The following is a 23771-nucleotide window of genomic DNA, read 5'->3' on the forward strand; positions in this document are numbered from 1 at the left end:
CACATGCCAAGCTAAGTAGCAGACATCAGAAGGTTTGCAAATGGTTCACACAAAAAGATCTGTCACTGCAATAGGTTTTTTCCGGACAATTCTCAGAGAAAATCACCGACACGGCTTCTTCGTGCCTCGATGCTAGTACAATGACATGGTCCATACCACGCACGTACACTATTAATGATCGCAGTTAGTGAATGTGTAAAATAAGCTATAATATAGAAATTAAATAAGCATATGTGGTAAACCATACGTGCGGGCTGCATGTATCTTATTCTCAATAAGTATTACGACCTCAACGGTGCCGCGTGATACTTATCGAAGCGTTCGGTAGCTTTCAAAAAATTAAGCTCAATGTTATTAATGTGCGACAACCTGGCAGCTATAGATAGAGTGGTTTTCCCATTTCAATTACAGAATTTGGTGGATATAATCTTATAAACATTGTCTTTTGCCGTGAGCTACTTTGATAAATATTGATTCGCTACTTGCATCTTCAACCGAGCAATTTTTTTGGATTTGATCGTTCGTTTTGTCATTGTCAATGGTGCAATTATAATTATCACTGTTATTGTCGTACCTAACCTTTCCAACAACCTCTCGAGCATGACACATGAACTTCGTGTCGGCTTTTCATGCTTTCTAGTTAACACATTTGTCCCGTTGTTGGCAAAGGTTTTGTATTAGTATTGATCTCTACCAAGCTGAGCGAACATGTTGCCGTGAAATGCATAGCTGTCGTCGTTGTTGTTCGTGTTGTTGCATTGAGTACAGTCAAAGTCAATTGCTTTGTGTGTAAGCGTTGGCCCGCTCGTTTCGTTAGTGAGCCGTTACAACTTGATGTTTTGTCTTTTTCAAAGCCCTACTGCAATGGCTGCCGCCAGACACAACTTATTCTTTACCATCAACTTTGCTAGCTACTTTTTGTTGCTCAGTCTTCCGCGGCGTAGTCACCTTACACCACGTGGTGACGTTTTTCCACTTACTTTCGCTGCTCTGTGCTATTTCCTGTTAGTGCTTGCCTGCCCCTTACCACTATGTGTCACCAAGGCGGTGATGCCTTCTGCTGTCCCTCGCGTTGCTGATGACTGTGGTTTCAGGCGTATCGAGATGAAAAATGGACCTGGCCAAGAGTTAGCTCATTGGCACAGCAGAACTTCTTCCATTTTCTGGTTGGTCGGTGCCCCAAGCTGATCCAGGCCGAAGTCTAAGAGCTCAAGTCGTGGTCCGTTGTACTCACTTTACCCTGAGTACCCATACGTTCGTAGCCCCAACTTCCGTCCTTTGCCGGCCCTTGTCCCTCAGTTTGTCTGTAGCTGCGTTTACTCTATGCGAAGTTGAGCCTCTGCGTGACCCCATAGTAGAACAGCCTGTAGCAGCGGCAGCGGCTCGTCTTTCTGTTCCCTCCCGTCTATGTATGTATATCATAAAAAAATTCCTAAAGGATAACCCGCCACCAGAGACTTTCTAGCAACACACAAATTCTTCTCCTCATCTGATGAGGCATTATACTCCTCCGAGTACGCTCATTCACGTTTCCGTTCACGAAACCCCTCTTCGAGTCGTTTCCGTGAGAGAACGGCGTACCCCAGGCCGCCGTCTAAGGCTGCCGGTGACTGATCCCGATACGTTAAATTTACATGCAGAAGCTAAACGCTCCAATGTAAGAATTTGCTGATTCTGCCGTCATTGCTATTGCTCTTATTGCTTTATCCCGACAGGGTCGTTGGCATTAGTGCCACAAGAATATGACTCCATGTACATATACTTTATGTGGATTTGTATGTAGCGTGTTACCGTGACATTAAGTTGCATATTAAGTACAACCAACGAACTCAGAAAGCTTTTCTTTTTCGTCGGCAATAGCAGCAGTAGCCACTCATACAGATTACCACCACAGCAAACAAATCTAACTGAATCCCTTTCTTAGACTGGCAAGCACAAACCCGTCCGTCCATTTTCTCTAACTGCCGTTTTGGCCTTTGCTCGTTCTTCCCTTAGAGCTTCTTTCTCAGCCGTTTCGCCAGGAACCGCCGACCGCTGCTGCTACCTGCAACACGGCAGCGAACCTCACGCACCCCTTCTGCTGGCCTTCGAGGTTACAACAGCGACAGCGGTTACAGTAATCGAAACGTTTTTGCATTCCACTGTGGGCTACTTGATAATTCTCTTGAAGAAAGAAGCTACGGACCAAAAAGAGAACGAAAAAGTCTGTACTTCAGGCTGGCGAGCCGCTGAAACAGTGAGGTCGACGAGTTTAACGGGCTGAGGCAGAGAATTCCTCTCCAGACAGGCAGCTATGCTGTCGTTCATGTGCCGTTCTCTGTGAACTGCCGTTGTACAACGCTGCACGGCGAACTCTGTCCTCGGCGACAACAACGACGGTGTCGGCGGCACCGCCAACGACTTCCCTAAAGCAGGTTACTGCGACGGCTGTGAACGCTACGGTGTATGGAACCAATTGCCATCTGGTAATTCTTACTAGCAACCGGCGGAGACCTTATTTGATATCCTGGCAGGGCACCCGTTTAATAGTTTAGACCCTACTAGCAACGTTTACAGTGGTACTGACCATGGCAGTACACTCACACAGACAAACAACTTCGAAAGAGAAAAGCAGTCAGCCCAAAGACGGGGTTTAAATACAGACCCACAATGGCGTTAACGGCCGCATTTGTGTAACAGGGTATATCAAATCCGGCACTGGGTCGGAATGTTCACCGAGGTTTCAAGCATTTGCCACCCTTTCCTCTAGCTGTTTTGGTATCTTCTAGCTAGTGGCTGCTAGTTTAATGCTGTTGAATGGGAGATACTTTGGAAGAGGTATTGCAGTAGCGGAGGGTGTATCTGGCCGGACAGATTTCTAAAGCTTGGAAGTCGAACAGCCAACAGAAATGGTTTTTATTATTAACCAATTAAACTCTAAGGGAGCTTCAGCGCAGGATAACTTCGCGGGGAGAGCTAAAAAACTGATTGCTACTTCGGGGGACTTATCGTGTATGGAACGTTATCAAAATACTTCGGCGAAAGGCTTTGGACCAATTCAATGGACTATTTGCCAAGTTAGTCGAATTGCGAAGATAGCATCTCCATAACTGCTACCAAAACTACTGCGAAATGTTGGAAAGAATCATTAGTGGCTACTGCAAATGGCGCTTAATCGTCAATAGGGCCTATTGTCTCTAGGTAATGCGGATGAGTAGGTAGGCATGTGGGCATCGTGGATCTCTAATAGAAATGTACGCATGCCGTACATACGTGAAACAGTATGTTGATTTGGATCATTTCTGATAACATCGCAATTTCCCAATGTACTACAGCTTTGACTGGACATAAACCAAGGTCGCCAATGGCCCTGTTCATTCAAGGAGAGTCGTGACACTGCGTACATGTTAATGGCTGTAGGACAAAGTGATTCGTAAAATTTCCGGTATGCTCATTAATAGGCCTAGTAATAATAATAATAATTTAAATGATTTTATTTCCAACAAACAAAAAGGCGTTGAAGACGTCATAAGATCTGGCACAGGTTTGTCCAAGTTGTGAAAAAAGTACCAGTTCAACATTAAAAAAAAACTGTTTTTACTTAAAACGAATGCTTCTCTTGTGTGAGTTCATGTTAAAAATCTATCGCCCGTTTTGTTCCACAGAGTTTAAATGCTTTTATTTCAGCAATCTTGCCTAACCTTATTAGAGCTTCACTTAACTCTATCGATTCAAAGCGTGACTTAGTCATAGCTTACATACATATCGTCACATTATCTTCATACTACACGGCGAGCAAAAGGTTCTATAGGAGAAATCATGTCTTTTTTTAACTTTCTACAAAGTTACATTAGAGTATTTACAAAGAAGAACTGAGTAGGAGCTCCTGGCGAAGAAAGACATAAATGCACGATAAATAAAAAATGTTGTGAGTTTACAATTAAAGCAAGCGCTTCTTTTTTTTTTTTTTTTTTTTTTTTATATAATTCCTAACCTTTAGCTCATAACTGTGGTCCTATTATTCGACGTTAAAAATTTAAATACTGTAGAATTTAGATGCGTAGAATAGAGTTTGCGTAACTGTTTTTTGTCGCTATCTGAATTTTAAAAAGTGACGCTATGTACGATAGCTGAGTAACCTTATCGTACTTTTGCTTAACAAGTTTTTGCACTATAAATTATTAGAAATCCGCGTATTCGTACACATGTCAAGTGAAACCAAAGTATCGTGTTTTTTTCACGTAGAGTCAGATATTGTTATTACATATGGTATGTGGACAAAAAACTATGCAATTGTATCGATATAACGCATCATTTGTACAGAACAGCATATATATATATATATATATATATATATATATGTATATATATATATATATATATATATGTGGATGGGCCTAGCATTTATCGGTCCAATTGCAGGATCCACATTGGATGCGTACCCTTTTGTACCGGCCGAAGGGTACAACTGGTGCGCTCACTAACAAGGCATTTGGTCATCGCGAAGCAGCATTCAAATGGCCGGTTACGTTAGAAGAGTAGAGAGATCCTATCATCAACTGCCAATAGCTACATCAGTATCAGCATTGTTGGTGACAGTAGGTACTTGCTTCGAATTTTCGATGTTCTTACAGCTTATACAGATCGACATGGTGTACGTTGACATCATGGAAACACAGCGTAAAAAGACAAGTCTCAAAGTTTTACTAAAAGGGGGCAGAGCTTACTGGTCGCCTAATGGGTTGCAGTTTCGTAGATATAGATTCTACTCTTGGAAACGAACTCACCCGTTAGACATTGAATATCTGGACCATAACCACTCGATCCAATCCTTTCGGCTCCGTTCTCCGAGGGTTCCATAACAAACTATGGTAGCTAGGAAATGGGACGCGTACCTCCTTATATACACTATAACATAAATGACAATCGTTTCGCAGAGCCCTGGGCGATTTTATTGTTTTGCTGTTTGATTATTTCTATAAGGACAAGCCTAGTTCGTGCAAAACGGCTTCTTTCAACTGACTATGGAAGGCCAAGGACTGTTACTGATTTGCAGAGAACGTCTGCCATGTCTAGCTATTCTACCAATTAAAAGAACTATCAAACACGCATATCGCCAGATTGCATTGCCAGTAGGCCCATCATTGTTTATTTCTAAGGAGAAAAGTGCAGTGGAAACGAAAATAGAAAACCTCAGAGTGACATCGCCTACTACGTCGTTTATTATGAACCGACGACAAGCGCCAATCATAGACAAATGAATTACACCAGTCGATGAAAGTTGGCCGGCCACCTAGTTAGCTGATTTTTGATCTCGATAAGATGGATATGTATTACTGGTAGAGAAAGAAAACCTATGGTGGCACCGTTCTTCCCGTTTTTTGTCAAATCCTGAATCATGTTTTCTACCCCATTGTCCAGCAAAACGATCAACAAAAGCAATGCCAACGTCTTTTCCCTATATCGATAGAAATGACATGCGCAGGGTTGCCACGGTGGACGGCACCAGCTGGTTTTGCTAATGCTTCCTCCTACTGCTTTTACTGTTGATAGTGACTCTATTTTTCACAGAATTACTTGTAGGCCGAAATACGGATCGCGAGCCAGTCCCGTGCACGGTGTAGGCGGCAGATGAAAGTGGCCTGCTTTTCTTGTACCCCCACAGCCGTTGTAGTGTGAAGGAGTGTAGTGCATACGTCCGCTTAATTCGTTTTCCAACTTGCTATTGTCGCCTTTCGTTGCCGCCTTCGTGCGAGCGAAAACGGCCCCAGCGAGCTGGCCTCTGCCGTCATCGTTAACAACTGATGGCTGGAGCCATGAACGAATTTCACAGTGGAGTTTGGCAAGAAGCAAGAACGACGAAATAGAGGCCATGGGATATGTCGGATAAGATGGTCAACATCCATTCCATGGGCTGTAAACAGATGCGTGCCAAGAGATGGCGTGGAACCCCACGTGGCGGTGTTCATAATAGATAGTTTTGACAAAACTCAAATAATTATGATTGCCCCCCTAGTGAAACTCAAAAAAATCCTAATACATTTTAAAAAAGCACGGTATTCTAATTTTAGCTTTGGGGAACTATAACATGTAAATAAAAATAGTGAAGTTTTGGGTCGAAAAGTGAAGAAAAAACAACCTTATAAGGCTATCCATATTTTTCACACACTCATGATGTCAGAGATTCATACACGTGAGGACGCTAAGTGTTGCCTCACCGAAGGGTCACCCAGTTCGGTTATTCTCCAATGTAGCAAAATGTGTACATGGCTCACCTGACCTATTATCAGCTAAAAACCCTTCGAAAATACGACTGCACTGCAATTGCTCTCCTCCGCTGAGTCTCCATATTAATAATCGCTTTGCCCAGGGGAACCGGAACGAGATTTTAACAACTTCCGTTCTGACGCTGTTTGAATGGCGTTCTTGAACGGGGAGATTCCTATGCCTTGCTTGATGGCTAATGGCGGCTTCGGGCGTTTTTCAAAAAGTACGAGGCACTTCGGCGCTCCTGTCGGGCCGTCTTTCTGACGAGCGAGCCTTGGACGAAGCCGCGCCATGAAATCAACTCATTTTGGGTACATTGCCACATAGATCCCCTTCGCAATTTCTTTTCAGCTAGTTTGGTTTGTTCCTTTTTATGGTATGTGTCAGAGTTTGGTCGATTGTTCAGTGCTCCGGTCATGTAGCGCAGCAGCATAACGGGGTGGTACTGTGAAGCGTCGTGCTGACTGTTATTGTATTCCAATGTGGGTGATGGCATCGCTGAAGTTTGCCGGTGTCCTCGCACATGATGCCAGTACGATGATCGGGATAAAAAGGCGGCTGCTTTCACCTCCGCACTGACGAATCGTCTTCGGTGGGAAAGTCCAGTGCATTAATGAACATGGGGGCCGACGACGTCGATGACAACGACAACAATAGCGCTGAACCTTTTGTGCCGCATGTGGGGGGATTAACCCGAGAAAAGGCTTGCGATAGTCTCGGCCGGAATTAAGGAAAGATCAGTTAGAGATAGCGAGGGCCATCATAAACATAGATCTGGCAAAAGCGATAAAGCCGAATAAAAAGCCGACGTGATAGGCTTAAATAAAGGAAGGACGAGAGATTTCGTAGACTAATAGCAAAAAAAGTCTCTTACTTACTTATTGTAAATGAGAGGTTTTTTTATCGTCGATAAATTTTCTACAGCACCAATGTAGCAGGATGGTTTGCATGCAGTTTGTGACTCTTCGGGGCTTTATATTTTACCAAATATAAAAGCTTAAATACATCCGCAGAGTAAGTTGAACGCTGTGCAACTAATGCATACATGGTGAAATAACGTTTGAGCTAATTGCCAAGTGTCAATTTTGTTTGAATGTATCGTCAGCAATTCTTGCGTGGGGGTTATTTTGGAAACGCTTTTAGATAGAGTTACTTCAAATGCAGAGGATAAACGGTGACACAGGCTGGCAAGCGACCAATAGGAAGCTCGATGCTACATAGAACAACCCTCTAGAGGCTTGTGCGGGCAGTTATCTGGACGTGACCTGGGTCTGTCGCTTTCTCCTGCATTAACACGTGTATATTGACTAAGTGGTAACCAAAAAAGCCTATAGGATATCGCTTTACTACTCAACCAACGAATGTTTACCAAACAATCTTAGAGTGGATATCACGGTTTCATTTGTAGAACTGCTTCCATCCGAAAGACTAAAGCTGGGGGTATGTTTGGCTAGTATTAACAGGTTTTGAATGTAAACTCGTGATCTTGCTAACACAAGTTTTCGTCTTTCGAGTTCCTCAGAAATCTACTTCGAGCTGACTATAAGATGCGTCAGGCTTGTTTTTTTTCGTAGCCGTAGATTTAGCAATCGCCCTACCTTTCGAATCGAGACAAAAGATGAGAACATGACTTTTTTTATCCGTCAAGTCTTGAAGTTCCATTTATATTGTGTAAATTTACAAGACAGGTCACATGTTAGAAGATATCTGCATTTTGCGATACTTTATCATAGAGACGGCGATTCACTAACCTAGTACGTTATCCGGAGTGGCATACTATCACTACCAAAAGATTAATCTCATTCTTTATTTCGATTTGACCATACACGCCATTCCTGCACGCCTATCGATGACTACTCATTAAGGTGAAATCCGTTTCTGCTAGGTTCTTTACAAAACTGGCCACTTTACTACTTCGAATTTTGTAGCAAAATATATGTAGTTGAGCTTTGTTTTCAATAGTAGTAAAAATAGTAATCATTGGTATAATTATCACCATTATTACGTAAGTGTTCACTGTGTTATACGGTACCGTCAGGTAGTTACTCTAACTCGAGTGCAGCCTACCTGCTAGTCTCTAGTGTTTTCAAGAACAGAAAAAGTCATTGTAAAACTGTGCTGGTTATTTCTGTTCCCGCTACCATATGTTTCGGGACCAAATAATGGCTCTATGCTACGGGCATACGGTGGACCATGCCGTTCTATGGCACTATGTTCCATCGTGTTTAGTCTGTTTACTCAATCCCGTCACTTAGACGTTCGACCGACATAGCAGTACAGCAAAAGCGCTATCGGTGAACTAATAGCAAATGACTTCCTCGACTCAGCGAGCCGGACGCATTAGCCAGCATATCTGTCTCGAGTCGATTTCTTCGAATTAGAATAGAGTACCGAGGAGCGCAAGTGAAGCGAGGATTCTAACGCAAGGGGTCGAAGTGGGTTACCGGATCCCTGACTGGCTGGCAAGCACGACAGTCACGGATACTTCAGTTGATCAATGAGACCGAAACAACGGACAGGGGCGAGACGAACAATGTGCCTATAATTTGAGCTGCAGAGCATCCATAGATTCGGCAACGTTCTAGCCTCACACGGTCAGGTCAACTCAAGGAGTTCCGAGGACGCCGACTAACGGCAGCAATAAGTTCCTCGGCTCATTCATTGTAATGCTTCAGCTACTGCATTGACTACCTTCTACAGCTGCCGCGATCGTGTTCCCCCTCCTGGGGAGATGATCTATGGCCCCGTCATCCCCTTACCGGCTATTTGTGTCTCATGAAAGATATGTACGGCTTCGGCGTCGTATGGAGAGGATCTATTAGGGTTTCCTTAGTTATTTGGTACTGCGAGTCGTCCAAAATTTACCGCCCTTCGGCAAGATCCCCTATAAGGTTCGCTGAAATATTCTTGAGTCATTTGACGTATTGCTTATGGGTCGCACACTTAGGATAAGTTTTGCTTTGAAGCGATGCAGATTACAGTCTTTGATGGCGACGCAGACAGCAGGAGAAATAGCACGAGTAATAGCGACAACCCAATCTAAGAGAACGCGAACGAGTTCGACAAGTGGGTTTAGGAAGGTGACCCTGAGTGTCCGATCTTGGGGACTCAGGGCGCTTTGGATTTGGAGAAAACCCTTGTTTGTGGGAAAGCCTGAAAAGCAAGAAAGGCAACCCTGTTAGTTACTGCGTAGAGGAATCAGAAAGGTCATTCTGAATACGATGGCCCGCAATGAGAAAGAACGTTACAGTTGATCAAACCTAACACTGCGTACGGCAATAATATGGAAACGTTACAGAAAGAAAGTATTTCTACTGCGTAACATTGCGTCCACTGACCGCTAGCGTTTTTCCCCCTAGTTTTTTCATTGTACATCATTGTATTATTCCTTTATTTCTTTCTCTAGGCTGTACGAAGCAAGTTGTTTGGTATTTTAAATTGAGATAATGAGCCTTCAACTTTTCCAGCTTTTTTTATGAGCAGTTATTTTCAATTGAAGTATGCATTATTGTTGTTTAGAACCTTTTGTCACGCGGTTGCAGAGTTTGTGTGGGATGCGAAAGCTTATGAAGCCGAAGATGAATTTGACCTTACGCATAGATTTTAACAATTCTATTACAAAATGTTCAAAGTTTTGAAAAAAAACAGTAATCTATGTGAGTAATGCATGGTAAATAGGGCGGATGATAGATAGCCTTCAAGGGCGCTCCGGCATTTTTGCCCGAGTAATTCTTGCGGTATGAAGTCTATCGTTCTCATGCAATAAGAGTCGCTTAATCTGTTCTCTAGGCTTGGCTCCCTAATGCGTGCTTTATTACCTTCTCTGAATGTTGACTGTATACTTAATACATAATCGATCAACTAGCTCGTACTAGCACAAAATGCAAACCGCGAGATATTGTACGTATAACTTTGCTCAAGAATGATGTCCTCCCTTAGTTGAGATCGTCTGCGATTTTTTCGTACAGTTTCACGATTGTATGCATTAATGAATCGCTCTTATAACATAATACCAGTGAGAACCAAACGTCTTTACGTCTCTGTTTTTGAACGCCACTCAAAAGGGGTGCTATGCGATACTCCTAAGTCTATTTTTTTTTTAATTTTATCGAATTGTATGAGGTAAAACAATATAGTATTTTCTGCATACACAACGCATGAGTGCGAATACCTGTTACTGCACTTTGATATGGGTTGACTTCTACCTTAGCTTTGTCATCTTTCTTTGCATAGAGACTTCTATATCTCGTTTTCAAGTACTAAATCCCCTTCCGCCGCCTAAGATGCTTGATATCAACCGCTTTTAATAGTAGGCCTTTCATGGTAAGTTGCTCTCGCTGCTGTAGTTCTACAAGACAGAGCTTATATTCTTAAGCAACATTAATTTTTTGATTTTCCATCGCTAATTGCGATGCGCCAGCTAGGAGCCCAAATGGCATATAAGTGATCTCGAACGTCAAAAACTATATTTTGAGAACAAAAAAAAGTACTGTAAAGTGTTGCCCCTTCTAATATAAAGTTATCGCGAAATATGGAATCAGTTTTTGCCACACTGAATAACCTAATACAATACAATATGCCCTATTTATTAAGATCTGTTTCGTACTAATGTGCATTGGCAAATTCAAGCTAGCATGTCTCTAGACTTGATGTCCCTATGTTGACTAGTTCAATGACCCTTTTTCTCGTGGCTAAAGAGTGTTCTTATGCACATTCGCATTTATGGGGAAACGGACGCGTCTACCAACTCAATAAGCAAGTTCTAGACGCGGAAAAAAGAAGGGCAGCATCTATCCAGGCTGATCCTGCTTCAGTTCTATTTCACCGCAGATTAAATGTAGAATATACACGTAAATACAAAGCTATTATATGGGCACTATTATATGGGGCATTATTAAGTGATGCAGCAAGACACATTCCAACGGCACACCTCACAGTGGGAAAAAGAAGGTCAAGAAGTGCAGGCTTGCTATATATTTGCACTAAGACTGGCAAGCTTATATTATTTGTAATCATATGAGGTATACTACTTCAGTTACCTAAGAGATCCACATGCTATTGATCGCTCAGTACTCCGCTACGTCAGACCAGGGCGTAGCATTAGGCAGCGTTATACGAAGCTGTTTTGTATCAAAAAAATCGGGTGGATTGAATAAACTGATCTAGCCTTTTGAAGATCTGCTAGAAATATATTTTGCCTTGCAAAGTAGAAAGAACATTCTCACTCTATTTGTCCTGCTTTCATGTCAGAATTAGTCCACTAAAAACTATTTTTAATCTGACTAGTGGATATAGGCTGATGATTGGCCTCGATCAAGACCAGGCACAGCATTCTGCAAAATAGACCTCACGAGGTTGTGGTTTACGATGGGATCGTCACGGACGTCAAGGCAGAGCTTAACCTAGGTTCGTATTCTTGCTCAGCCGTTCGATCTTCGTTTGGCGCCGTTGTAGCTTAACCTTACTCAATAGAAAGTAGCGACTCTGGTTGATTTTCTCCAGACTAGTTTCGTTGCTCGGCTATTTTGAATTGCCTCATAGTTATTTGTTGTGTTGTTTAAATTTTAGCAGTGAAACGTTTGTGCTGTTTGTTGTACGTGGGTACATAGTAAGCCAATACGACGTCCACTAATTCATTACATAATATATAGCATCAGTAAACGCCTCCATCTTCTGGCTTCTTGCACACAAAAGAAGAAACTAGGACGACGGCTGCTTTGGGAGATGATGACTTTTTGTTGTGGGTCCTCGTTTCGACCAGTAAAGCAACGACATTGTCGTTACCGTCCGTGATACGCTTCGTGCTGCTAACACGGCTACATTAAGGTCCTGCGGCCTTAAGCATTGTGATGTCGTTAGCTCGTCTACATTCGTGAGCAGAGAAATGGTCTACCGCTCTTCGTATTCCCCGTTCGTCATTGTCTCTTCCTCTACAGTGGCAGTGGCCTTTGCACTCGGTCAAAAATCATTAGCTTGTCGGTACGCGTCAACCCACCTCTCCGTACGTATCGTATCACGAAAGTTCTCTCTGTATTCTATTCCCCAGTTGTTGAGGCGATAAAGAGAAAGTGTTGAGTGAACTCGCTTGTTCGTGCGACAAATCGTATATATATATATGGTATATACTTTAAATACGTGTCAAGTCAGCTATTCATCTTACACATTGATATCATAAGGCCACGTATACGTTAGGTGGAGAGCACTGACCTTTATCGGCCATTGGTACAGAGCTGCACCCAGTATCGTTCCGTTTTGCTTTCTCTAAACTGCCTCTACTAAATTTGGCAGAAAAATCGGTTTTTGATTTTTCATTCCATTGGTTTTATCAGCCGGAGACCTAAAGCGACGTTAGTATATGCGTATGATGTATATGCGTACACGATTATGCGTTCAAATTGGAGAGAAAGGTCGGAAGATTTTGTATTAATATTTAACGTAATTGTATGTAGATCATTTAAGCGACATTTAGTGAGTTTACGTTAAGCACTATCGCTTAACGCACACTTACTGTAAAAACGTTACTTATAGATTAACGAAGATATAAATTACTAGTGAGTGGCTTAGGATTAGAATTGAGGCTGCAGTCGGGGTGGATAGTGGCTATAGTGGTGAATAAGCATGGCCGTCAGGAATGACACCTTTAGCTAAAAAAAAAAAAAAGTTGAAGTGTGTTTTTGCATAGATACAGCCCTAGAAGGAAAGCGTGCAAGAAATTTTCATCTAAACCGACCAATACGTATATATAGGTATATATTACCACTTAGACTACTTGCACAAGGACTACTCTTTCGTTCAAGTTAGAAGATCCTTTTTTAATTCTATCTTTTTACTCATAACGGTGACTATACATTAACCAGCAGCCTACACCTCCATCAGTAGTGAAACCTAGTGGCAGCTTCCGCTGCCATGCGTCATGCTACTGGCCGTCAACCCAGTCAGTCCGGGACCATCTTTAGGCGCTACCGTCCTGCCAAAAGTGCTCCTGCACCCTGCACGCTTAAAGGGCGCATGAATTGGCAGAACGATTACGGCTACTTGCGCTTTTGTCCAACGACCAGTGTCGTTGAACCTTTTCTGGTATTTCGAATTTTTCAGTTTCACCTACATTTATACCTACTCATGTAGATTTTTTTTTCGAAAAATTCGAACGTAAATAGTTGCTTCTTCAGTTACTATTGGCTATTTCCTGGTAGCGTCTAATAATGATGTTCTGTGAAACAAATGAGGCATTACATAAGTTGCGCTTCGCCATAACACGCGCTTTAATACGCTAATGCGATCGAAATAAGAAATGAAAGTTTTGGATTTTACTTTGGTTATAGGTTGTCGGTCAAACCAGGTTTCTTTTAGTTGATGAGTGTCAAAAAAAAGTTTACGCCCATGTGGTGTGAGCTTAACGTCATTCATACGTTAACTATCTATGGGCACGTCGATAAGATGGGCATAGTTGAACTAAGCAGATTTATTTGAACAATGGCTCTTTTTAAAAAAAATCATTAGCTGTATGGTGTATTTCCCTTGTTTCTCCCGCTTTCTCCTACCAGCGTCCATGTACGTTAGCATTCGCGGATTGTAACTACACTCTATCTAGTAGGCACGTGTCGGTAAGTTGAAAATGTAGGAAGCCAAGTGCTTGGTTTGCCCACTCAAGCTTGTAGCGTTCTCGACTTTATTGCTTCCGTCGCTACTTTCTTTGAGAGCCAGCAAAAAACTGGGGAGATTTGGAGGACCGCGTCCATTAAAAAGTACGAAAGGCAATGCTATAAAAAGACATTTCACATCATTCAGTATTTCATCCAGCTAGCTTAGCCTGACTCATACGGCGCCCACTTCTTCTCAGAGGAAACCTTTTACTGGTGTCGCTGCCCCTACCGCCACAGCTATGGAGCCCTGCCCCAGGCTGACTTCAGCGTCTGGCCACCCGTTTCTAAGTCGAGCTTTGGCTTCGGCACGATCAGCAGTCTTGAAGGCCTTGTAGGTCCTAACCGGGTGGGAAACCGCAACAAATTCGCTTTTTCTTTCTTCTCTAGTACGACGGGAACGACTTTTGGGAGATCCGACTCGACGACCGGATTGCCCCACTGAAGGCTGCGGCCGCAACTTAAGGCGGCTGACATCGCTGACGGAGTCTGCCTTTTCGCTGAATAAAGGGAAAACATTGATCTTGGAAAGAGACGACGGATTTCGTAACACCGCATCGAGATGGGCGAGTTGACAGAGACTGCTTGCAGGATTGTATCGCGTCCGGGGGTGGTTGCATCAAAAATGAAAAAAATGGTGCGTCGCTAGCAAATGCATAACGACTCAAAGGCTGATGGTAATCCGGCGCTGGCGAAACCCGTGCGGCCGCCGACCAAACAATTTATTCCGTTGTTGCATCGTTTTAAAGATGAGCTTACCCGCTCTATCAGAGCTTGTTCTTTCTTGATCTCTACGAAGCGTGACCCTATTCTGACTTGACTTGGGCCACGAAGCAAACAAGCACTTTAGGCATGAGTATGTACATGTTGGTTAAGTTTGTCGGATTGATGATTTGCCATAACAATGAGCTTTTTTGCTTGCCTTCGCCTACTATAGTGTAGCTTAGCTTTATGCAATCCGGTAGGGCTGTAATACAAAACTATGGATTTTGAAAGTCTTAGCAGTGGCATTATTTTTTCTTACGTTTATTGATTTAGGCTAATTTAGTTGCTCTAGGTCGCTCTTAAGTTCAAATCTGAACATTTCAACTGAAGGGGGTGTTCGACAAAAATCTGGAAAAAAAAAGGCGAATCGCGTGATTCAGTGGGAACAGTTGAATAAGGGTTTGCGTGTATACATATGAGTAGATGCCATACGTGATATGTAGAAAACGTATGTTGGATTGCTAAACAACCCCTTCTGTTCTACTCTGAAATATCTCAGATACACAATATTCTTAAGTTTTAGGTATCTAGCCGACTTCAAAGTCAATTCCGAGTTAGGACACATATGTTTTCAGCCATCTAACAGAAGTATAGTACTTTTAGAAAAATCTGATTGTTAATTTTCAATACTATGATACATAACTCCTAAACAAGGTACATGATAAATGAATGAAATCTAGGCACATCTTACGAATTGAAGAAAAAGGACACGTACGTTTCCTGATCAGCTTGCGGACAAATCTAATTGAAAATGATAGCAGTGTATGAATCGACAACTGTCGCATCGTGAACTATGTTCTTTTGCAATTACTTTCTATAGCGCCTGTGACTAAGCTGGCTTTTGATCCTGAAGCGGTGGCAGTGTTCTGCAGATCTTATCGTAGTCCATCGAATTGAAACGAGAACAGCCTTTTGTTATGGTTTCACTTGGGGCTTGGAGATACGAAGAATTTGCGTACTTTGATAATACTCAAGAAGGGTGCGGAAGAGACGTGTTATTAAAGTCGTCAGTACATCTATAAGGCAAGCACAATATACTGGCTTAACTAGTGTAATTGGCAAGCCGTATCTTTCCGCTAACATGGCAGATATAATAGAAACGCGTTGTTTTGACGAAGCTACCTATGCTACATTGCCGAAAGAGTTCGCCTCGTGCCGTCAAAAAGACTACGTCGGTCTAGAACGTACAAACGTTTTAGATCGACGCAATCTTTAAAGCGTCTGTGAGAAATTTTTCATATTATAGCACAATGTCATACTCAAAAGGACGTTTTCACAGTTCAAAGGACTTGGAGACAATTATATAGGGCCAGCATTTATTATTTATAGCCATGAAAGCGTCCAGTGATGGCTTGATTCTGTAGGCCATTACGAAATGCACAATTTCTTTCTGCTCGTCACATTGATTCGAAATTCTATGCAAGCCAATTATGACGATGATGACCGTTTTTTTTAGAAAGGCTTTGCGTCATGTCTTCTATATATTTCCATCCTAACAAATTTGAGACAAACAAATTTAATAATAATTAATAATTACTTTATTTGCTAGTTACTTCCGCGGTTACCAACTGTTTCGTTTACTCTGATCAGACACGAAATGGGCCGTTTCTTTTTCAATTTGTCAGGGCTTACGCTGCCTTAGATCGCTGGTTAATACCGAACACTTAAGCAATAAGTTACTTTCATCAAAAGGGCGAGAGAAACTTCTCGACGAATTTGTCAGTTGTTCTAGGACCTTTCTCGTTGTTTGGGTTATTAACCACACGGAAAAAGAAATTAACTGCAAGATAGACTAGTGGCTGTTCGAATCGATACGTTGATGTTGAACTTTTCCTTTGGTCTTCAACTTCTTAGTGACGAATACTTTTTGAGCGTTCCAAGACAATTTCGTAATCTTCTTTGTCGTTTAAGTGAGTACCTCTTATATGGGTGGTCGACTATTATGGCCGGGATACACATGGAGCTCATCACTGGCTCTCTGTTTCGAGTTCTACATGCGGCATCGCCGTTAGGTATTTCACTAGACGGGTCACTACTCGCAGCACGAAACGAGTCGTGTGTCCATGCCCGAATTCGAACCTAGACAATAAACGTGTAGGCCCCGTAAACAGGTTACGTATTTGCCTGTTAACCTTAGGAACAAGTTGTGCTCTAGGTTCAAGCCCGGATATAAATATACAGTCCGTTTCGTGCTGGCAGGATCCAGCCAGCTCTGTCTGATGAAATGTCTAACATCGATACCGGACGTAAACCTAGATCTTGCTCGACTTTTAGAGCTTAACCTGAAACCCTTGGTATCACACAAATAGTGCTGAACGATAAACTAGATCTGACCTGTCTAGTTCACAGAATCCGCCTTTTCCACCAAATACATGTACAGACATGACAGTAATTGGAGTCACCAAGCTGAACGGGATATTTTTTCCGTAAAGCTTGTAAAAGTTATGACATCATGAGGTGTTCACTGGAAATACGCCTTCCTGCCAAAACTAGTAAACGCTTGGCCAAAAGAACCGCTGTTCCAGTCGGTACGCCCACTTTTATAATAATGTAAGCAAATCGCCTTCGTACATTTAGTCCCTTTCTGGAATCGAGCTGGGAGATAAATCATAATTTACGTTCTGCTTGTCAACTTCAATTCGACCTAGAATACATAAGTAGGGTTGTGATACGGGGAAGTAGATGCAACGCGTCCCCTAAAGATGTGATGAAAACGCAGTGAATGGTTCGGCCTAGTGACTGCTACCCTCCCGTTTTTAGTAAGTGGTAACTAACAACTTCGAACAATTCAAAAATCGCTAATTCATTGCGAACAGGTTTGTACAAATAGAGGAAAAGAAGGAAACGCTCGCTGAACTCTCTGGCGCGTCAAGGACTGAAATGCACTATACGAATTGATACTGACACGTTAGATGATGGTGAAATATATGCATTTTTTCTGCCGTTGTTTTTTTGCAACAACTTGCAATCTAATAACGACTCTGGGTTTGTTACGTGACGTAAACATATACAACGCATTCTAGGAAATCAGGTGACTCTTTTCGGTTGGTGAAAACTAGCCAAACAAACAGATGTTTGCTAATTGCTTGTACAATATAGAACACAACACATGATTTGTTACTTCATGTATAAATGTGAGGTAGCGCCATCGGCGACTGAAACAGGCTTCCTTTGAACATGGAAATGTAGACATATCCGACATAATTAGCCTGAGCCGTGTTCCATACGGATCGCATAAACAGCATATACCTACGAAGTATACAACCATCACAGTTCCTAACAAAGAGCAGAACAAATTTCCAAATGACTCCAATGCTATCGGGCATTACTAACACCAACACGATGAAAAAAGCTATATGGCATTACAATTAAGTTTTTATTTTGCCTTCCTTCGTACCTCTTTAGCAGACGACGTTCGTACAAGATCCGACAAAGTAAAGACGAGTACGGGAATGCGATCTCGAGAGGCGAATTTATCATGTGCTGTATCCTATTAAGCGGAAAGCCCGCCTCTCGAAACGGGAGCGTGACGGTACTAGTTCGGTGGAATAGACGATTTGTCGACTGGCGTCGTATAGAGATTCTCCTAATCAGGTTAATTCAGAAGACTTAATTCTGCAAGCTTGCGGATAAACGACCGTTTGTACAGTCGTGTAGGTGAAGAAAATAGGTGGTTGGCCTTTTTGCACAACCTTTATCACCACATCCTCTATGCTGAAGTGATACAACATATAAAACTGTATTTATCTAATATAACATATTGAAGCGAAGAGTTAGTGTCCATACGCTTTTTGGAGAAACAAACTCCGATTGATAAATAGAGACTTGTCGACGTGAACCTACTTGTACGAGGGTACCTTAGGTTTTTCAAATATTGACAAAAAAATGATCTTTATTTCAGATGATTTGGAAAGAACTCGGGGAATTTCGTGTTAGCCAATTCTCGTAGCGTTAATGATTGTGCTCTCACAGCTGGCTTGCCTCGAAATTATCTACCGACATGTTTTCTTAACTTGTTACTAATAACTAGATCGAATGGAGAGATGCCAGGCTTTTCCTATTAGTAGAAGATCGTGTTCGTATTAAAACCGGTCTTACTCCTAAATCCTAAATGACATTACTTCCTAACTCCTGTCAGGCAGGAAGATTTTCCCAATATTGTACAAAAAAAAACAAGTAAATCCTATACTTTTTCTACATGCTAAATGAAGTGAAAACTAGAACGCCACAGTTGTATACTTTTGCGGAAAGCATATTCTGCCATATGCATTGTTTTTTCAGTGAAGCTCGTCTTCCTCTCGTGGAAAAGCTACCGTGTCGAAGTTTTGCAGTGTTGAAGTCTTCCTACTAATATTGATGCGCGGACCATGTGTAGGGTATGGGAATGGCTGGTGCAAAATGGAAGATACTTGACGCTGGCAGAGAGTCGCTAGCGAATTTTGTCGCCATACGTATCGTTAATGACCGATGCTGTATATAAGTGTCCACTGTCAAAAAAAAGAGCATAGGTCTCTTTCAAGTACGTAAGGTAATAAGGTAAAGCCAGACGTCTTGCTATTTCATCATAAGGAATAGTTCTGTCCTTTTATACGTATGTAATCAAAGGCCCAACGTACAATGGCATGTCATTCTACGTTGTGTGCTATAGTGTTTTGATTTAATAATAGGCTAAGTTGATAGCTATTGAAATGGTGATAGTATAACAATTTTTCCATTAGCACCTGTTGATATTTATTGTCTAAGTGAAGATGTTCTCATGACACTTCCACTGTTTTTCACCGTAGACTTCTTACCTACTCAATAAATGCTTAGTGAGGCCGTTCCAACGTAGAACGCCGCAAAAGTTCGAGCCGAAACCGTATAGTGAAACTAATACTTTTATCTCTCTGTTGTGTTAGCTTTCTTCAAGTAAAGGTAGAAACTACTAATCCATGAAATCTTTTATAGATCTGAATTTGCTTCTAGTGCCCACTTTAAACCCACTGACTATTGTTCTTTCACTTCAAGAAAATTGTAACGGTATCGTAGACGTACCTTTTATCTAATGCGTATACGACATTTTGCGCAGTCACGCACGTAAACACATCAGCCATCCGGTAGACGCGATCAATTTCAGAATGCAAAATGGAACAAGTACGCGCAGTGCTTACATGCAGGCAGTATTTCAAGCTTATAGAATACAGGGATTTATCATAGCTGCCATTGACCGTTTCGTGACGATAAAAAGGACTCCTATTGAGAGTGACACTTGTCCTGAAGGACGCTGAATGCATGTAGGTGTTTGAAACATTGCCCAAGTAGGCATCGTGATTCTCAAGCAACAAGTTCGACTTCGAACTTCGGTCGTTGCTTTCTCCCAGGAGTCGCCAGGAGAAATATACATTTACAGAATAGCCCTGTTCAGAGTAGGCTGTAGCCTTGTCGCTTCATTTAAACTGTGCCATGCAGTCTGCCAGATAAGGTCGAGCCGGGAAGCACTTAGGCATTCTTCCCTATAAAATTACAGAAGAATATATCGATACAGGCCTACACATCCGGAGTATAATGCGAATCACATAGTTCAATGCAGCTACCAGAACGTACACAAAATTTAATAGAGGTCCCACATTGGACAGGGTTGCTCCAAGTGTCCTATATCGATTCGCAGGCAACTAAAGGGCCATAGTAAAACTATCATATACCTACCTGTTCTTGTGATCACTTAACGGTAACGTGTTTGCCTGCCGAACCTAGAGACACTTGAGGTGGCATAAGTTTAAGATCGCAGCGTAGACGAACCGTGCTATTCAGAAAATCGAATTTCAAATGTCGACGTTTATGAAATATCTGTTAATGTGGCTGTTATTCCTATCTAAAAAAATACTAGAACCTTTCAAGATTAGTGGTTATTGATTAAAGGCGACCTCCATAAATTTTACGTGCAGTAATGCTGTCGTCAGGAAAGTTAACATAAATGTTGGCGAGCTTGTCTATCGACAGCGAGAGCGAACGACTCTAAACCGGAGTGAAGCGAGGGCCTTCTTCAGAAGTTACTTTGGGAAAGGACCAGAAGACAACTCTGCGAGAAGCCGCCTTTGTATCAGTTGCCACAGCATAAAAAGGAGTAAAAGTTGCAGACGAAATAATCAGTATGGACTAATTTTTTTTTTAGTTACGGGAAGCAGTGGTTTGTTTCACGCAGCAAGAAACTTCGTCAGGGTGAAAATTCTAACTATAATTTACTTACTCTTCTTTAACACAGTCACAAGCTCGTCATCATCAAGCCCATAAGAGGGGACGAGACGCAGCGGGCGAGGTTATACTTGTTTAGTTCCGCGGAATTCGTAGCAAATAACAGAGGTCGTGATGATGGTATCTTTACTGGGTAAACGTACACACGTTCGCACGAATATTCTCGCTGATGCCATGGTGCATCTCAATAAATTAACGAAAATTGCTTCTTAGCACAGCTTCTGCGATGAAAATAAGTGTTCCTTCAATTTCAGCTGTTTTCCTCCTAAATTTCGACAATGGACAGGCAGAAAAGAAGCGACGACGAAAGAGAGCCAATGAAACAACCAGAAACAAGAAAAAACACGAAGAGCTTCCTGAGCGTCCTTAACTAAAAGGGAGTTAGAAATGTTAGTCACTGAGTGCTGCATATAGCCGCGCTTAGATTAACATCGGATGCCTTCCGGAAGTTCTTCCAATTTAGCTTATATTTTCTATAGGAATCTGCGCAACCACGCGCGCCCTTAGCGCTTCCAGACCCTGTGTGAACTAACAATGAGCAAATGGTACAATGTTCCAAAGTCGACGAGACGTCCCTGTGAGCTTGTCACGGCAAAACATTGTCCCTCTCCCTGTGCCTTTGTACATAAATAGCAGACGACACAGACCTCTCACATGCCTCAGAGCTAAGCAAACCCTGCATTCGCCATCGCCGAAACTTCAGTTCGTACGCGTAATCTTCTAACATTCTAGTGGGAAAAAATCATTTCAAAACAGTTAAGCAGACGAAGTCTCTTTGCTAGACGAGCCTTTCAGCGTGATTTTTACTCCACGTCAAGGTGCTTTCCTTTCAAAATCGCCCTAAAGTGAATCGTGAACTAATGCGTTTTAGCCATATGTATATACTTCAATTTGACTGGATCGTACTTTTTTTTAATTCATTGCAAGGACATGTTTTAATACACGTTCGAGGCACTCAAGACAGCAAATTTGCTTCACAACGGGACGAAGCACTTGCGTGTTATTATTTTCCTGTATCCTGTGGGGATTTCTCTTCAAATAAATGGGCTCGATGAAATCATTCCACAGACTATTCTAAGCCCGACGTCGGTCGACTTGTCCTTATGGATATATCTTAAAAAGCAAATCTGTGTTGGAAAACTGACTACACTTAAGAAAGATCTAAGCTGCAATTAGGCTCATGGATCAACAGTCCATTGTCATCAGCAGTTTATTGTCTAGAACAGTAATAATTTCGAACATTCTAACACTAATTATATGTAAATAACAATCGAAATTAGAATCATTGAAACTGTGCCTACACTTCATACGATACTCCGCTTTCCTACCATGGCTGGCGATAGATTTGCTTTTGGATTTTACAACCCCATTTGTAGATTCAGATCAAGTAGAACGCTTCTCTCTATTAAACACTGTGGTGACTCGCAATGTCATCGATAAAATATGTATCTATATGAATACCTGTGTCAATCTACAAGTTTGCTTTTTGCTGAAACTCTCACTTAAAACAAATAGCGGGCGTCTTGCGAATAAACTGTTCGGGATAAGCTCCTAAATGTCTTTGCAATATTCCTTTACGCTTGTTCCGAAGGACGATCTATCTTGGTCAGACATCATAGGCAAAGACGATACGATGACGTCTTTCTTGCACGATGCAGTCTTTCATGTATGTATATAAAAGCTCTTGCACGCAGGTCTGACTAGAAAATCGACATGTCGGCGTCTGCCGCGGACATCATTAATGAAACCCCCTTAGGTTAGACATGGATCGATGTGGTACTAACGCCACCCTGATAAATTGTTATAACATGACTATCAATTAATTGGAGATTTACATTCACTGTGTAGCGCAATTAGTGTGAGTGCGTAACGGGTAAATACCGTTGTCTCAGCATAATGTATTTTTATACAGTAGCAAACTTGCGGGCTAAGTAATTTAGCGATATAGAAGGGCAAATATCGCGCACGCGTACAGAAACAGGTATTAATTTCGAATACGAGTATAAACACTGCATGATGAACCTGACCATTGGAAGTTATTCGAAGATCAGCAATGGTGCCGCATATCGAGTTCAGTTAACATGAGAGTTCCTCATACAGGTTATCCATTTATAGTGAAACGCAAACTGAGTGAGGCTATGGCAGCCAGTTTGGTACAGATCCTTTGTGGCTCCGAATGCGATATCGTTAGACTTTTTCAGGACCGACGTAGGCGGAGATGCCTAATTGCACCTTGGGAATTCCACGTAATACGCACCTATATATGGTAGGCTAATTTAGTCAGTGAGTATATTCTGGACGTAGAACTTGGCAAGTCATGTCGATTGTCAAAATGGCCAAATCAAGTTTCTAGCTAGTGATGAGGCGATTCAGTACCATAGGACACGTCTAAATATGTATGAGACATGTTTCTTCTTTATGTACACTGGCAGCCGTTGGAAGTAGAGGCTAGAATGCAGCGTCTTAAGCTCTCATGCGTTGCTGGCGTTTTTATACGACACGATGCAACTGTACAAATGAGACATATAGGCACACTTCCCGTTAACGACTAGCACTATAATTGCTGCGTCCTCCATCCTGCTACAGAGTTGTCCTAATCACTACAACTGCTAATGCCTCTACTGCTGCACACTGTCCTCGTGTCAGCCTTGTCTACCATTACCATCGTCATTATCCATGTCCGCATACCTCGGATGTTCTATATTCTATATTCACCTGTCTGAGGTGGCATACATACTACTCACTGACCGGTTCACCCAGGTGCCGCCCTCTTTTGTGGTTACAAGGAAGGAACTTGCTTACACACGCGGTTGCCATCGACAGGGAAACCAGGAGCGGACGCGCACTGCAGCCTGGCAGGGCTTTCCAGTTAAGGCTGTTATTCAGCGG

The 23771-nt window shown here is 42.2% G+C and overlaps 1 protein-coding gene and 1 long non-coding RNA gene across 9 annotated transcripts in view; both read left to right on the top strand.

Moving 5' to 3' along the window:
- The window catches only part of LOC111246593 (uncharacterized), a 159822-nt gene that overhangs the window by 22708 nt on the left and 113343 nt on the right, over window positions 1-23771 (top strand). The window lies entirely within an intron of this gene.
- On the top strand, window positions 17279-22396 carry LOC147756887 (uncharacterized). 6 transcript variants are annotated; one of them, XR_015324712.1, is made up of 4 exons: window positions 17279-17410; window positions 18057-18245; window positions 18933-19187; window positions 21137-22396. It is a non-coding gene; the product is annotated as an uncharacterized LOC147756887 (long non-coding RNA). The 6 variants fall into 6 exon arrangements; XR_015324710.1 differs by having other exon boundaries at window positions 18933-19179; XR_015324707.1 differs by lacking the exon at window positions 21137-22396 and adding an exon at window positions 20893-21094.

Source organism: Varroa destructor, unplaced genomic scaffold (assembly GCF_002443255.2).
Source record: "Varroa destructor unplaced genomic scaffold, Vdes_3.0 BEIS01000003.1, whole genome shotgun sequence".
Taxonomy (NCBI): Eukaryota; Metazoa; Arthropoda; class Arachnida; order Mesostigmata; family Varroidae; genus Varroa; species Varroa destructor.